Raw genomic sequence first — 16753 nt, forward strand, 5'->3', positions numbered from 1 at the left:
CGACAAACACAGGCAGTTGTCATCATCATCATCTTCCTTTTCATCATTATCATCATCATGATTCATTATCATCCTTATCCTTTACATCATCGCGATTATGTCCTTTTACATCATCATCATCATCATCCAGACGATTATGTCCATTTACATCATCATCATCACCACCATCATCATCATCATCATCATCATCATCATCATCATTATGACGATTATGTCCCTTTATATCATCATCATCATCATCATATATCATCACCATCATCCAGATGATTATGTCCATTTACATCATCATCATCATCATCATTATCATCATCATCATGATTAAGTCCTTTTACATCGTCGTCATCATCCTTTACATCATCGTGACGATTATGTTCCTTTACATCATCATCATCATCACACTTTACTTTTTTTTCCATCACAAGAGGAGGGAGAACCCAGCAATTAAAGGGGAAAATGGCCAAATTTGACACACACGTAGGAGTAGCAGTCACTAAAGTGCTCCACAGTATTGAAAGGAAAGTACATATATAGACGCAGAATACTTTTCAATGTTCTCTCTCATATTCGTGTCTTCTCAAGCAATCCACCAAACACCAGACGTTGTTCTTTAGATGAGTTTAAATCAGAGGAGCCTGAGAGTGTTAGCACTGGCTCCGTTAACCCTCATGATAGCATCTTATCGCCTCTGTTATTCTAATGAACAGCAGACGATATTACCAAGCTGAAGAGTGAGAGATTGGAGTCTCTTGAGATTTAATATTAGCACCATAAGCCATACTTTGTTGGAACGAATGTAGTGTTCGATTCCATCTAGCGCCAGACCATTTTACACATATAACTGATTGTAAGAGACTATAGAGAGTTTTACTGCTTCATTCTGCTTTAATTGTGCTGCTTGTAGCCGATTTAATTGAACTGACAAATGACATCATCTTTTGGAGGAGCCAATGTGTGTCTAATTCTCCATGCTGAGAAAGCTCAGATGAAATAACAATATCCAACTGTAGTAAAAATGATATTAATATAAAGACATTAGTCTATTAAGGGGCTGATACCTAACCCTGAGGATAGGCTTTGTGTGTTATTCATTCTTATAGGCTAATCGGATAATTTCGTTTATCTTAGGAAAGATTTTTCGAACTGGATAGGATAGATGTAACACTCATCAACTCCTTCAGTACCTGGAGAATGTAAATCCTATTTAAAAAAAAAAAAAAAGTCTGTGCATGTCAAGAACATAGCCTACTGATAAAAGGTACAGGGATCAAGATGTTTAACTTCAGTCTGGAATCATTTATGCTTTGTTCTTACTGCTGCCAGATCACACACATCACAAAGCCAGCCAAGAGACAGGACGTGTGTGCTGGGCAATCCCTAGGTCCTGTCCTCCCCCCTTACTGTTTTTTAACCAGCCCATACCCCACTGACCGGGCTAATGTATGGCCCGGCCTGCACTATAGGTGCAGGGAATCTTTAAACGAACGAACGAACGTACTGCCAGATTATCTGGTACATCTAAGGGGCTTTATCCGTAAGTCAAGGGATCAATTAAATGTATATCTCACACAGATATGTCTCGAAACCTCTCCTAACCAGAAGATACTGACGTAGAGGTAGAGGTAGGAAGAATACAGTTCGAAAAGTCTTTTCGAAATGTAAGGGCTAACACGTATTTAATTTTTCATAGTTTTAGGAAGCAACAAATGTCAGTAATACTTATTATTATTAGTATTAGTATTACCAGTAAAGTGCGCTTTGTTAGAGCATAACGAGTGAGCGAGCGAGCGTTTGCACATACGCCTATCATCATAATTTCGTCTTCGTGTAAACTTTCAACATTTCTGGTGAGGTGGTTGAACAATAACAGAAGAATAATTGAGCTAAATTACTTACTTTCTTGTGTTTTTATTTTTTTTTCTCTGTCTCTCACGTTTTCTCTCTGGATATGTATATAGCGAGGTGCCATAGCATTGATCACACGGACAGTGTTCAGTTCTTTGCACCCGACTTGCTGTGTCAACGAACTGCGTCGGTAAACGGTTGGCTATTGATCTGATGATAAAACCCAGAAATGGGACAATTACCCTTGCTGATTACACTCCGTAAACATAGATAAAACGTTCATGAATATTATGAGCGTAATATCTGATATTTAATTCTCAGAAATCATGCAAGAAATCATAGTGTTACACCAGGAAATCTTTTTAAAGTTCTATTTCATAGTGTTGCATGTCGATTGAAGCCTTCGGTACATTCCCTTGGAAAGCTGGGATTCCAAGGGACTTCTTAGGTTTCATGAGTAAATAAAAAGCTAAAAACTAAATTTGGTGAATATATATATTGCTTGTTGAAAGAATCTCCTCTCTATCTAAAGCAGTAGAAAAGTTATTAATCTCGGAAACCCATCGCGTTCGGGCAGTGTTTTGTAGGGCCAGGCAGGGTCGTGTCTGGCCGCTCATTTCTCAGCTTTGCTGCCCATGCTCGCTCCGCTGGATGCGTTGGCCAACTCGTAACTATTATTAATAGTAGTAGTAGTAGCAGCAGCAGCAGCAGCAGTTGTAGTAGTAGTAGTAGTAGTAGTAGTATTAATAGTAATGATACATACAGAACCATATGATCGAGAAACGTTTGAAAGGCAGGAAGAAAAAGTTGAATTCATAAATAATATAAAGCAATACAAAGTACGTATAATCTATCAAACCAAGTGTCAAGTAAACCTCACAAAAGCTACATTAGTTCAGTCATCACTCGACCCTAGGAAAGTTTCTGCATCTTCTCAGGAGCAATATCAATCAGAATAGTAGAATATGTTTAAAGAATCCAAGGCTCTTTCATTATAAAAATTAAATCTATCAATCAACCTCTCTAACTCTGTCTACGAGTATTCTTGTAGCCAGATGCCTTAATCTCGGAGGCGATGGCCTTAAACAAATAGCCCTCATGTTTTCCAACCATACATTATATATATATATATATATATATATATATATATATATATATATATATATATATATATTCGAGAGACAGAGAGGAAAATTTTTTTTTTTTAACTAACTGACTAGTAGGATAATCCTTAACTGCACTGAATCGTTTGTCTTGAGCTAGGATATTACATTTCGAAGCTAACAAAGGCCTAATGAGGATTGTGGCTGATTAAATTTTTTTACGAACTCGTCCATTTGCAGCCTGAATATAGATACCGAAAAAAAAAAGTTGTCTCTAATATCGAATGAACAAAATCGTCTGGTTTTAGAACGACTTAAAATATCGAAATGTGAACGTGGTTGTATGTGGGGGAGTGTATTATTGTGCATATGTATCTGTGTACCCGCGCACGTGTGTTTATTGTGTGTGTGTGTGTGTGTGTGTGTGTGTTTATTGTGTGTGTGTGTGTGTGTGTGTGTGTGTGTGTGTGTGTGTGTGTGTGTGTGTGTGTCTAAGAGAGAGAGAGAGAGAGAGAGAGAGAGAGAGAGAGAGAGAGACAGAGTGTGAGTGAGTGAGAGAGAGAAATTTATGGCTTCAGCTTTCTCTTTCTTCCTCTGAGGGACAGCAGCCATCGTGATAGGCCGTATTTTTTCACCCCTGCCGATAACATGATATGGAGGTGTGGGGAGGGGTAGGAGGAAAGGAAAAAGAAGAGGGGGAGGGAGGGAGGGAGGGAAATAGGGTGGCAGGGAGGGAGCAAGGTGGGAAGGGGTGAGCGTGTGAAGGATGCGGTTGAAGGATGTGCTTTGTTTCTGGCTTGGGAATTTGATTTAGATAAAGGTAATCTTTTCATGGTAGACGATTTACATTGTCTCAAACAGATGAGGAAGCATTCTCTTATTTGATGCATAAATTATTGCTGCTAAATTTTTTACCTCTTGTATTTAAGTTTTTATATCAGTACCTAAGGATATATTATATTGCCATGTCTAAAGGTGAATGTCGGGAAGTGTAAAGTTGTGGTCTTCGAGAGAAATGAACTCGCAGACTCTACAGTAAGGTTGGATGATGAGGAAATGGAATATGTGAGTGCCTTTAAGCAGGCCTACTTGGGTAATGTGACGAGTGAGGACAGAAATTTGGGGGATGAAGTGCTTGACAGGGTACATCAAGGAAGAAATGTTGCTTGTTCTTCTAAAGCAGTGATAAGAATAGAGAAGTGAGCATGGAAGTAAAAAAGTCGCTGCTTGATAATACTGTGATACCAACTCTTACGTATAAAAATGAAGCTTGTACCGTGTTGGAAGGATACAAGTCAAGAGTGAGAGCATTGGAAATGAGTTATTTGAGAGGAGCATGTGAAGTTACATGGAGAGACAGACTGACAAATGGGGAAGTGAAGGAGCGTTGTGGTGTGGATGTGGATGTGATAGAAGGCGTTAGGAGAAATATGGTGAGGTGGTTTGACCATGTGGAGAAGATGGAGAGTGAGAGACTAACGAGGTGAGTGTATGTAAGTGAGATGGAGGAGAGGAGAGGAAGGGGGAGGTCGAGGATGAGATGCAGGGATGGAGTGGAGAGGTATATGAGAGAAGGGTGTGTGAGTGGGGGTAGGGCAGTGAAACAGCGGGGTACAGGGCGACATGGGGGCTATTTGTTTTTGACCACCCCTTACGGGATTGAGGAGTCTAGAAATAGACATATAGATAGACCTTCGATATAGTTCCAAAACCACGTAATTATTTTTTTTTTAAATCAATAACCAAGTACGATTACCTGTATATGCACAGTAAATAACAAATTGTTTCAATCATTTTTGTTTGCACACATATCCACATGCAGGCACAATCATATATGCACACATACATTTATATTTCCTCCAGTGTAAAAGACTACATACTCACCACACCACCATAAACAATGCCACATGTATACAGAACATACCGGAAGGCGGAAATTATTCTTTTCACTCTACAGTGGATAACATGTGAGATACCCTTTTTCATTTATAATATATATTTAAACTGCCTGTAGTCATTCAAGATATTGTATATTTTACCAATATTGAGAATTCCTATGATCTGTTTTGTTATCTCCTTTATTTCATTATTCCTGTACTTATCTACTACTCTACTCTACTACTCACTACCAAACATAGGCAACCTGCGGTCCGGCTGCACCCTCCGTGGGGCCAGCCTTAACGTGTGATAATTGCATGAATTATGAATTTCGTCCGTCAGTCAGATAAAACATGATCAATGGAACGTTTTTGGTACTGACTTTCCAGATTTGGCACTTTGAATGATCTTATTTAGTTACATTTGGTACTGCATTTGCTAAATTTGGCACAGAATTGATGCTTAAGATTTTAATTAAATGTATGTGCAAAATTTTTTTTATAGTAACTACCGTACTAATCAAGTGAACAATACCTAAACTTCGCAGCATTTGCAAGGATGATGATTACCTTGCTCGCCAACAAGTATTTATGTGAACAACCCTTTTTGCGAATGAAGCTTATGAAGTCCAGTAACAGATCACATGTCACAGATGAACATTTAGAATATAATAACAGAATTGCGACACCAAATATTCCTCAAATTTTCATCATAAAACTTGTCAAGGGCATCCAAACCCAAGTGTCCCAGTAAGAAACTGTATTAATGACTGAAGTGGAATACATCTTCATTCGTTTTACTATTAATACGAATCATTAAACCTGTGCCTTTTCATGGCAGTTAAACGACATGTAGCGAGGATATTGGTTTCGAAATGCAAGGAAAATAAGGTATATCGTTCGCAATGCATTATAATACAAGTAAATATGTTCTATAACACAACACATAATGCCACAAGTTTGCATTATATTTACTGTTAAAGTAAGTCTTGAAAATAGACTGAAGCTGAATTTTATTAGGTCCTTTGAATCCGATTACGCATTTTTTTTTTTTTTTTTTGTTATTCCTACATCCATTTTAATAGCTGTGGAAGCCATCTATTAAATAAGGCTTCTGTGGAGATTCTACCTTGCACCTCTAGGTCAGCAAGTTCCTCATAAGGTAAAATAAATCGTCTGTACTAAGCGAGAATGGAAAAAATATTGCGTCACCGGACTGAAAGGATTAACATGCATCAAGTGTAGCAAAATGTCTTTAGAATCAGTACAGTACAAGGGGAAATGGCCCCAGCATCAAAACCAAATCACAGTTGGGCCTGCCGATTCGTAAAAGTTGCCCATGCATGTTCTACAGTGTACTATTTAATACTGTAGGTGTTAGATCTGGGACTGTTGCACGACCGGAATGTACGAGTATTTACCTCCCAGTAGTACTTATATCCTAAGCATAACCAGTTGTATACATATTCCTTTCATTTACTGGTGTTTTTCTCGTAGATAAAGGTGGTGTTACCTCAATATAGTGATCCATAATGGCTCAGGCTTAGTATTATTTAATATTTTTTTTTTCTCCTACTTGCTGTAATTCTAAAATTAATACTTCAGGTGCTTCATTGTTAGCCCACACTTTATTTCTGTGCTTGGTTTTGTGGTCGAGTTTTTATATGTTGTTTCAATTCTTTCATTCCCCTCCAAACCTAGGTGAGACACAAGTCACTTGGCCATTATATTTCTCCCATTCATTACTGCTGTACTTTGAATAACTATATTTTCCATCAATTGTATTCTGCAGTTCATAGATTCTAGCGCACCTCTGATATTAGCAAAGAAACACGTATTACCTTTGCATTTTCTTATCTCATTAAGCTCATGTAGATTTGCGTGTAATGCAACTTGCTTTGATGATGTGTTATCATTCAGCCTATACCCATGATCTGTCACGGGATGGCAGGGTGGTAAGATAAGGAGAGATAGGTAAATGAAGAAGAAGAAGATGATGATGAAGAAGAAAAAGAAGAAGAAGATGATGATGATAATGGTGATGATGATGATGATGATGATGATAATGAAGAAGAAGAAGAAGAGAAGGAGGAGAAGGAGGAAAAGAAGATGGTAATGATGATGACGACGATGATGATGATGGTGAAGAAGAAGAGGAGGAGGAGGAGTAGGAGGAAAAAGATAGTAATGATGATGATGAGTGATGATTATGATGATGACGATGACTGATGATCGATAATTATGATGATGATAATGATACTGATGAACAAATAAACAATGAAAAAAAAATGAAGAAGAAAACGAGACTGACACAGAATGAGAAGGTTTGGGTTTATGCCTTACGAATACACGAGTTGAATTAAGGCAGACATTTAATACTAACCAATTCCCAGTCTTCCTCTTTAATACAGCCCTTATTTTCGGTTTAAGTCCAGGTTCTCTCCTCTACGGCAGGAAGGACAAGTACGAGAGGGAAACAAAGTGCGTCCATTAGTCTGACCGATCATACAATAGCTGTGGTTTTTACTGTGCTTATTTTCCTTTGGTTAATAGCTGGATATAAGGGATAAAGGGAGATGGAAGGATGGAGTGAGAGAAACTGACTTTGGGGAAATACGGGTGACTGGGGAAGAAAAAACACCGAGTGGGAAAAATAAGGACGGAACTTCAACACGAAAGGCTGAGTGAAAAGTAGTGCGAGCACACACACACACACACACACACACACACACACACACTCTCTCTCTCTCTCTCTCTCTCTCTCTCTCTCTCTCTCTCTCTCTTAAACACACACACACACACACACACACACACACACACACACACACACACACACACACACACACACACACACACACACACACACACACACATTCTCTCTCTCTCTCTCTCTCTCTCTCTCTCTCTCTCTCTCTCTAAACACACACACACACACACACACACACACACATTCTCTCTCTCTCTCTCTCTCTCTCTCTCTTAAACACACACACACACACACACACTCTCTCTCTCTCTCTCTCTCTCTCTCTCTCTCTCTCTCTCTCTCTCTCTCTCACACACATACATAGGCAGGTGCGCGCGCGCTTGGTAGGGACATTCCTTTTCCTGCATATTTTCCGTATCCTTTATCTAAAACGATTTAATATTATGGTTTTACACTTTTGCATAATACCTCGCCGTTAATGGCACTATAATGTCTTTTTACTGTATCATAACATTAAAGATAAATAAAAGTAATTGGCCAAATTGAAGAGAACAGAGCATGTACTGTAAAAATGTGTTGTTAACCTTTTTTCTCTCCGTTTATGATACCAAGATTGAAACATTAGGTCAGTTTAATGTGATGAGAATGTTTACTATCATATATCATTGTCAATCTCTCTTTTATAGTTTAACTTTTAAAACAAGATAGTTGTTTTAGGCCAAGTTATAAATGACAGTTTATAGTTGCAATATTTTTTCTTTATATTTCCGTCACGAGTCTCAGTATAGTTTCATTGGGAACACTTTTTATTTTTTTTTAACTGCCTCAACAGGCTACACATATTTCCTGCGAGTGAGTTCTGTATGTGATGGAAGACCGTTTATCGATGTGGACGGGGTCGTTACCGAGTTGGGATTGACATACCTTGACGTCGTTTTGGGGAGGTATATATATATATATATATATATATATATATATATATATATATATATATATATATATATATATATATATATATATATATATATATATATATATATATATGTAAATATAAATATATATATATATATATATATATATATATATATATATACATATATATATATATATATATATTATATATATACATATATTTATATTTATATTTATATATATATATATATATATATATATATATATATATATATATATATATATATATATATATATATATATATAACCTCTCCAAAACGACGTCAAGGTATGTATATATATTATAGATAGATAGATAGATAGATAATAAAATGATCATCATCTAATCCTGTATTACCCCATGAGGAACGTAGGATCTCCAGGATAGGCAAGCTGTTCCTGACATTTAGTATAAGAGTGCCCAGCTTCACTCATCACTGGCATTACGTCAGAAATAAATCCCAATCACCCCTTGCATAGAAACCTACAGTACACAGGCTTAAACGGGTAGGAGCGCTTTATTACCCACAAGACCATTTGGCGCCATAGTGTGGTTACCTACCAGCGTAGTAAATTGTTTTCTGGTGTACAGGAGTAAGAGAGAGAAAGACAGGATTTGGGATGAGTTGGATGAAGCAGTGGGAGAAATGCCCCGGAGCTATAAAGTGATCGTAATGGTGGATATGAATGGAAGAGTAGGCACTGGTCCTGAGGATGACATAATGGGTTATTATGGAGTACCAGGAGAAAATGGTAATGGGAATCGACAAAAGGATATGTGTGAGGAGAGGAGGTTGTGCATTTGTAACTCGCATTTCAAACACAAAGATGCTCATAAATATACATAGTATAAAGGAACAGGAGTCGTGTTGAAAGAAGCTTGATTGATTACGTGCTCGTAGAGAGATCGATGATGGGAATGGTTGCTGATACAAGGGCCGTGAGAGGACGATGTGGAGGTCTGTCAAATCATATAATTGTGGTATGCAAGATCAAGTTAAAAGGAGTGAGATGGATCAGGAGGGATAGGAGCAGTCAGGGAGAAAGACTGAAAGTTGAGAAGCTGAGGATCAAAGAAATGGCAGATGATTACAGGACCAAAGTACAGGAGGAGTTGGAATCAGTGAACTGGAATGTAATGGATCTCAACAGCCTATGAAATGCATATAGGGACTGCTTAACTAGATATGCTAAAGCTGTGTGTGGTGAGGCAAGAGTAACAACAAAGAAGAAAGGTACGGCATGGTGGGATGAGGAGGTTAAGAGAGCGGTGGAGGATAAGAGGAAAAAGTGGCTAAATTGGTTACAGGACAGGGGTTCTGTTGAAATAAGAACTGAATATATTGAGAGCAAGAAGCACGTAAAGAGACTGGTGAAGAAGGAAAAGGAAGGAGGTAAATGATGATCTAGGAAGAAAAATGAATGCAAACTACTCTGAAAATAGTAAGTTATTCTGGAAAGAGGTGCGGAAATGTAGAAGTGAAAGTGGTAAGAAATGTGATGGTGTGAAGGATGTAGGTGGTACATTAATAAACCATGGCGATAAAATAAGGACCAGATGGAAAGAATATTTTGAAAAACTGATTAATGGGAATAGAGCAGAGCGGATGTAAACATGATTGGTTTTGGGGGTGTGCAGAGAAGGAATGCAGTGCCAGGAGACATGACACTTGCACAGGTGAAGAGTGCTGTGAAGTGGCTGAAAAATGGGAAAGCAGCTGGGGTTGATGAGGTATATGCAGAGATGCTTAAGTATAGTGGAGAGAGTGGAATGAAGAGCTTGTTGGAGATATGTAAGAAGGCATGGATGATTGAAACTGTGCCTGCAGAGTGGAAAAAGGTTGTGATTGTACCCCTGTACAAAAATAAAGGTGAAGGAAATGAGTGCAAGACTTATCATGGCATAAGTTTGTTGAGTGTGGTACGGAAGGTATATGGAAGAATTATTATAGAGAAAGTGAGAGAGATATCAGAGGTCCTAGTGAGTGATGAGCAGGGTAGTTTTAAGAGTGACAGAGAATGTGTGGATCAAATATGTGCAGTGAGACAGATAGCAGAGAAAGCTTGTGAGAAGGACCATAAGGTGTTTATCGCATTCATGGATCTGAAAAAAGCATACGACAAAGTGGACAGGGACGGATTGTGGAAAGTTTTGCGCATGTACGGTGTAGATGGTAAGCTGCTAGGTGCCGTCAAGAATTTTTATGATGGTAGTGAAGCATGTGTAAGAGTTAGTGGGCATCCAAGTGAAGGTTTCACGATCGGTGTGGGCGTGAGACAAGGTTGTGTGATGTCCCCATGGTTGTTCAATATATATGTGGATGGGGGTGATGAGAGAAGGAAAAACACGAGTAATGGAGAAAGGGATGGCGTTGGTAATGAATGGTGATGGATGGAATATCTCAAATTTGTTGTATGCTGATGATGCAGTACTGCTTGCAAATACCGGACAAGAACTTGGTAGGCTAGTGCAGAGATTTGCTGATGTCTGTGAGCGTCGTGCCTTGAGAGTAAATGTAGAAAAGAGTAAAGTGATGGTTACTGAGAGAGAAGGTGACTCCCAGTGCAATGTAACAGTGAATGGAGGGAGACTGGCACTGGTGAAAGAGTTCAAATACCTGGGTACAGTGACAGAAAAGAGAGGAAAATGTGCAAAAGAAGTTGAAAGTAAAGTGACACATGGAAGAAAAGTAGCTGGTGCAATGAAGGCCTTGATAAGAAAGAGAGGCTTGAGTGTTGCAGCTGCACGAGGCTTACATGAAGAAGTGTTAGTGCCAGCTTATACTGTACATATGGATGAGAGACTATGATGCGGCATGAAACTGAAAAGTCAAGAGTAAGAGCAGTGGAGATGGGACTGCTGAGAAATGTATGTGGAGTACAGAGGGTGGACAGGATACGAAATAACGTGATTCGTGAAAGATGTGAAGTGAGGAAGTCGGTGGACACCAAAATCGAAGAGGGTGTACTGAGATGGTATGGTCATGTGGAGAGAATGGATAACAAGAGGGTGGTGAAAAAGGTATATCTGAGCCAATTTGAAGGAGGGAGGAGGCGAGGTAAGCCAAGGAGCAAGTGGAGAGATATGATGGATGAGTGTGTGAAGAAGAGAGGTTTGGAAGTCGGTGAGGCTTGGGAAATGACAAGAGATCGAGCTGGCTGGATGAATGTTGCGAGGAGAAGTGCATGATCAAGGACTTGGCACCCCTTTTTAACTTGGCAGCGTCGGGATTGACTCAGTCGGATACGTTTATGTGAAGCTACAGAACGTGGTGAATGTTTTAGGCGTATCCGATAGAGCCAGGATTCCGAGGGCTTGCATGATGATTGTATGGAAGCGTGGCCCATTGGATTGGACAAATTTGGGCTGTCTTGACATTGCTACTCCTCAACCTGCCCTAAGGTGAGAAAGGAGGTCCGGATGATGATGATGATATATATATATATATATATATATATATATATATATATATATATATATATATATATATACTCGTAACCACGACTTTTGGATGTGATTGTATACTATAATGCCTCATATGGCTATATACAAGAACTCAAGTGTTTGTCTTTATTTGTTTCCAGGTGAGGCCCTTTGAAATTCAGTAGGTTAGAGCAAAACCAAATATGGACAAGAGAGAAGCCCATGCTGTGATCAAGTATCTGCAAAAAAGAAAAAAGGGTATGACCCTTGAAGGAAATCCATGAAGACATTTCCAGCTCTCTTGTTGAGGACTCTCCTTGCTATTCCACCATAAAGAAGTGGGCTGCTGGTTTCAAGCGGGGTAGGGAGAGCACCGAAGATGACCCACGTCCGGGACACCCAAAATCATCGACCACGAGCGATTATGTGAAGGCATTTCACTGCATGGTCTTCAGTGACAGACGTTTGTTTGTGCAACAGATTGCAAACATCATGGGCATTAGTACTGGCTCATTGCACGCTATTTGGACTGACATCATGGGTATGAGTAAGCTGTGTGCAAGATGGATGCCGAGAATGTTGACACCAGATCAGAAGCTGACCTTATTGGAAATTCAAAGACAATTTTGGCTCGTTTCCAGGCTGATCCAGCAACTTTCTTCAGGAGATTTGTGACTTTGGATGAGACATGGGTTCACCACTTTCAGCATGACTCAAAGAATCAAAACAAGTAATGGAAACATCATGGTTTTCCATCTTCCAGAAAATTCAAGCAATTGGCATCAGTCGGCAAGGTGATGGCCTCAGTGCCTTGGAACAATGAGAGAGTCCTCGTTAATCATTACTACTTGAAAAAGATCAAATTCAAATAATGAAATGGCCTATTATGCATTAGAACAGCAGCAGCTGAGAGAAGCAATAAAAGCGAAACGGAGAGGAAATTTGTGAGCTGGCGTGCTGTTACTCCATGAGAATCCCCTTTTCTACATGGCGCAGATAGAAGTGGCTGAAGCAGCCAACTGTGGCTTTGAACTATTTTTTCATGCTCCTTACTCACCCGACATGGCTGCGTTTGACTTCTGCTTGCTCCCTAAATTGAAATCTCACCTACGTGGTCACCGTTTTCAGAGCGATAATGTTATCCATGCTGTTAAGGCGTTTTCGGATGCTCAAGATTCATCGGAATAGCAGTGTTTGAACTTAGGTGAACCAAGTGCATTGAACTTGGGAAATTATGTTAAGAAATAACACAAGAAGAATCTTTCTAGAAAGTTTTATGGGTGAGGCCGAGAACTTTTTGAAGGACTCGCGTATATATTCGGTTTCCGTTGATTGGTTCAGTCAGATGCCAGAGTTTTTCTGTTAGATAAACAGATACCTAGATAGATAGACAGATACAGCAACAGACTGATACGTATTTAGATAAAGGACAAGGTTAATTATCTATCTAACCATATATGGATCAAATCAAAGAAATCATCAAAAAAGGAAAAAGTCTGAAACAGGTCCGAAGTAAAATGGCACTTGGAAGGCAACAAATTACATCACTAAAAGACAAAAACGGTGAAGCCATTAAATGTAGAGATCAGATGTTGATGAGAGTTGAAAAATTTTACAAAGAACTGTATGCATCAAAGACAGTCGTACCAACAGCCAACTTTTCAGTTGACACAAGTGAAATACCTGGGGTAACACCAGCTGAAGTAAATAATTCTCTCAAAACTATGAAAAGAGGGAAAGCTCCGGGAGAAGATGGAATAGTAGCAGATTTACTGTTGGATGCAGGAGTAGAAGTACAAACTAGGCTTGCTCACTTGTTTATTCAAAGTATAAAAGGAAGAAAATTCCCAAAACATGGTGTAACGCAATAGTTATTTTACATTACAAAAAAGGTGACTCAAAAGATCTTAGTAACTATCGACCCATTAGCTTGCTATCAAATATTTACAAACTCTTCACTAAAGTCCTTACAAACAGAATAGCTACAAATCTGGAGGAAAACCAACCTCGTGAACAGGCAAGATTCCGAAGCGGGTATTCGACTACTGATCATCTACACACAATGAATCAGCTAATTGAGAAAACTACAGAATATACTACACTGTGCTTAGGTTTTGTTGATTACGAAAAGGCTTTCGACTCAATGGAGCACATAGCAATTATAAATTCATTGCGAGAACAAGGAGTGGATGAGAACATTGTAAAACTTCTAGAAAACATATATAATGAGGGAACTGCTACAGTTAAATTACATAAGGACTCAGAGAAAATTAAGATTGAGAAGGGCGTGCGTCAGGGAGATACAATTTCACCAAAGTTATTTACAGCATGCCTAGAAAGTATTTTCAGAAAGCTAGACTTGGAAAACAAAGGAGTGAACATAAATGGAGAAAAGCTAAACCATTTAAGATTTGCAGATGACATTGTCCTTATCTCAGAAACAGCAGAGACATTGCAAGGAATGTTAAATGACCTGAACAGAGAAAGTCTCAAAGTAGGGCTAAAGATGAACCGGAGTAAAATTAAAGTAATGTTTAATCCTCAAACACCAAAGAGCGTCATCAGAATAAGTGGAGAAATTCTTGAAGAAGTCGAGGAATACAGTTACCTGGGACAAATACTAAAATTAACGAAAGATAGTGATATTGAAATAAAAAGACGCATTACAATTGGATGGAAAGCTTTTGGTAAACATAGAGACATTATGAAAAATAGCTTACCAGTTTGTATGAAACGAAAAGTATATAACGAATGTATAATTCCAGATATGACGTATGGTTGTGAGACTTGGAAACTGACAAAATCGATGGAAAATAAACTAATTCATTCTCAGAGAGCAATGGAAAGGTCAATGTTGGGAATATCATTAAGAGACAGGAAAAGATCAACTTGGGTGAGAGAGCAGACTAAAGTCAAAGATATTATAGAAGTTATAAAAGAACAGAAATGGAGGTGGGCAGCCCATGTACAAGAATAAGGGATAATCGATGGAGCAAGAGGTTGACTGACTGGACACCAAGAGATTGTAAGCGTAGCAGAAGAAGGCCAGACAGGAGGTGGAGAGATGAGATAGAGAAATTTGCAGGGAAAACGTGGCAAAGATTGGCTCAGTCAAGGAATTCGTGGAGACATGTAATGACTGATGATATATATATATATATATATATATATATATATATATATATATATATATATATATATATATATATATATATATATATATGTGTGTGTGTGTGTGTGTGTGTGTGTGTAGGGAGGTGGATGAGTGCGTACTTATACTGACCGACTGGTAAGGTCATAAAAGTTGATTGAACTTTTTATTGGGATAGGTAAATGAACATAAATATAGAAATACTGACAATTTAAGCGAATGGTAGATATAAAGAATAATGGCATGAATATGCTGTTATCGAGCACTCCCTGTCTATCGGGCCGAGATGACCCATCAACCGCAGTCAGGCAATTGTCTATGCAGGGCCATCCCGTGCAGTGAACCGATGTTCTCTTATGGCAGACAGCGTCTCGCCACACCGAGGCGCGGGGAAAGTATGAAGGTTGGGTTCCCAGATTGATGACGCATTTGCGTCTCTTCATCCATGTACCACGAGCATCACTGTGAACTCTATATCATCCTGTTAATTGGTTATATGGCTAACCCCCAGTCTTGTAAATGGTTTCTTGGGTTGTAAGAAACCATTTGGCTTGTCACTCAGTGTAAAGTCACGTGAAGTGGAAAGAAGAACGAAAAAAAAAAAAAGTAGCAGGAAAGATGAGAGAAATAGATGAGAATGGCAGACACAGAAAAAGAATGAAAATAGTGAAGGTAGAAGTAGGCAGCGCTACATCAAGTGAGTGGATGGTGGTCGCCATCACCTACCGCCTGGCATGAAAATATAGGCACCTTACATACACAGATAGGTACAAGTAAATAGACGGATTAATGGATGTATAGAACAACAGAAGCAGGCCTCACCTTTACTTTCATCGAGTGTTGTTACGTATAAAGAGAACATTACTAAGTAGTGACAGATTTCTCTTAAGGTTCATTTGCCTCGTGTATAGAGACATATGGATAGGGCTGTAGTTTGTGCTGATACGTCATTAGCTAGGCGAGGAAGGGGGTCTTTCCTGATTAACAGGGAACTAGTTGAAAGGATAGATAGACGCCTAGATACAGGAAAGTTTGATGGAGAAAGAGTGACAAGCAGATATTGGCACATAGATAAATAGATAGCTAGACAGATGCAAATAAAACACGCGGTTGGGTTCGTTAATATGTACGAGTAATTGTCTGCAGATCCATTAGTCTCGTGTAAAAGACACCGATAATTTTGCAGCTAATAGACAACGATAGATGGATAGACTATTAAACAAGGAGAGAAGTGCACGGAAGTCCATTTAGCTGATTACGAGCCAAGTAAACAGATTCGCAGAGAGAGAGAGAGAGAGAGAGAGAGAGAGAGAGAGAGAGAGAGAGAGAGAGAGAGAGTCACATTCGTTACACGATAGAGACAGTTTTTTCCGTTAAAACCACCTCTAACCGAACACACCTCCCGTGAAATAGCCGTGTATACTTGTAATATATACGGACAAGCATTTTACGGTGAATTTGCCCATAGCCATTAAACTGAACGTGCCTGAAAGTCGTGTAGGCTGAGGTACTGCGATTTTTCTATTAGCGTGCATGACCTATAACCAATTTTTCCAGGGAAATTGAACATCGTTAGAATTGAAGTACCAACAGTCCTGGATATATATATTTCGCCATGCCTACTGTTACCTGTGTGTTGGGTTGCTGAGAGAGAGAGAGAGAGAGAGAGAGAGGACTGGCTTGATGCGTCGTGAAGAT

Source organism: Coenobita brevimanus, chromosome 16, assembly GCF_032717465.1.
Source record: "Coenobita brevimanus isolate Jiangsu-jjx chromosome 16, ASM3271746v2, whole genome shotgun sequence".
Classification (NCBI taxonomy): Eukaryota; Metazoa; Arthropoda; class Malacostraca; order Decapoda; family Coenobitidae; genus Coenobita; species Coenobita brevimanus.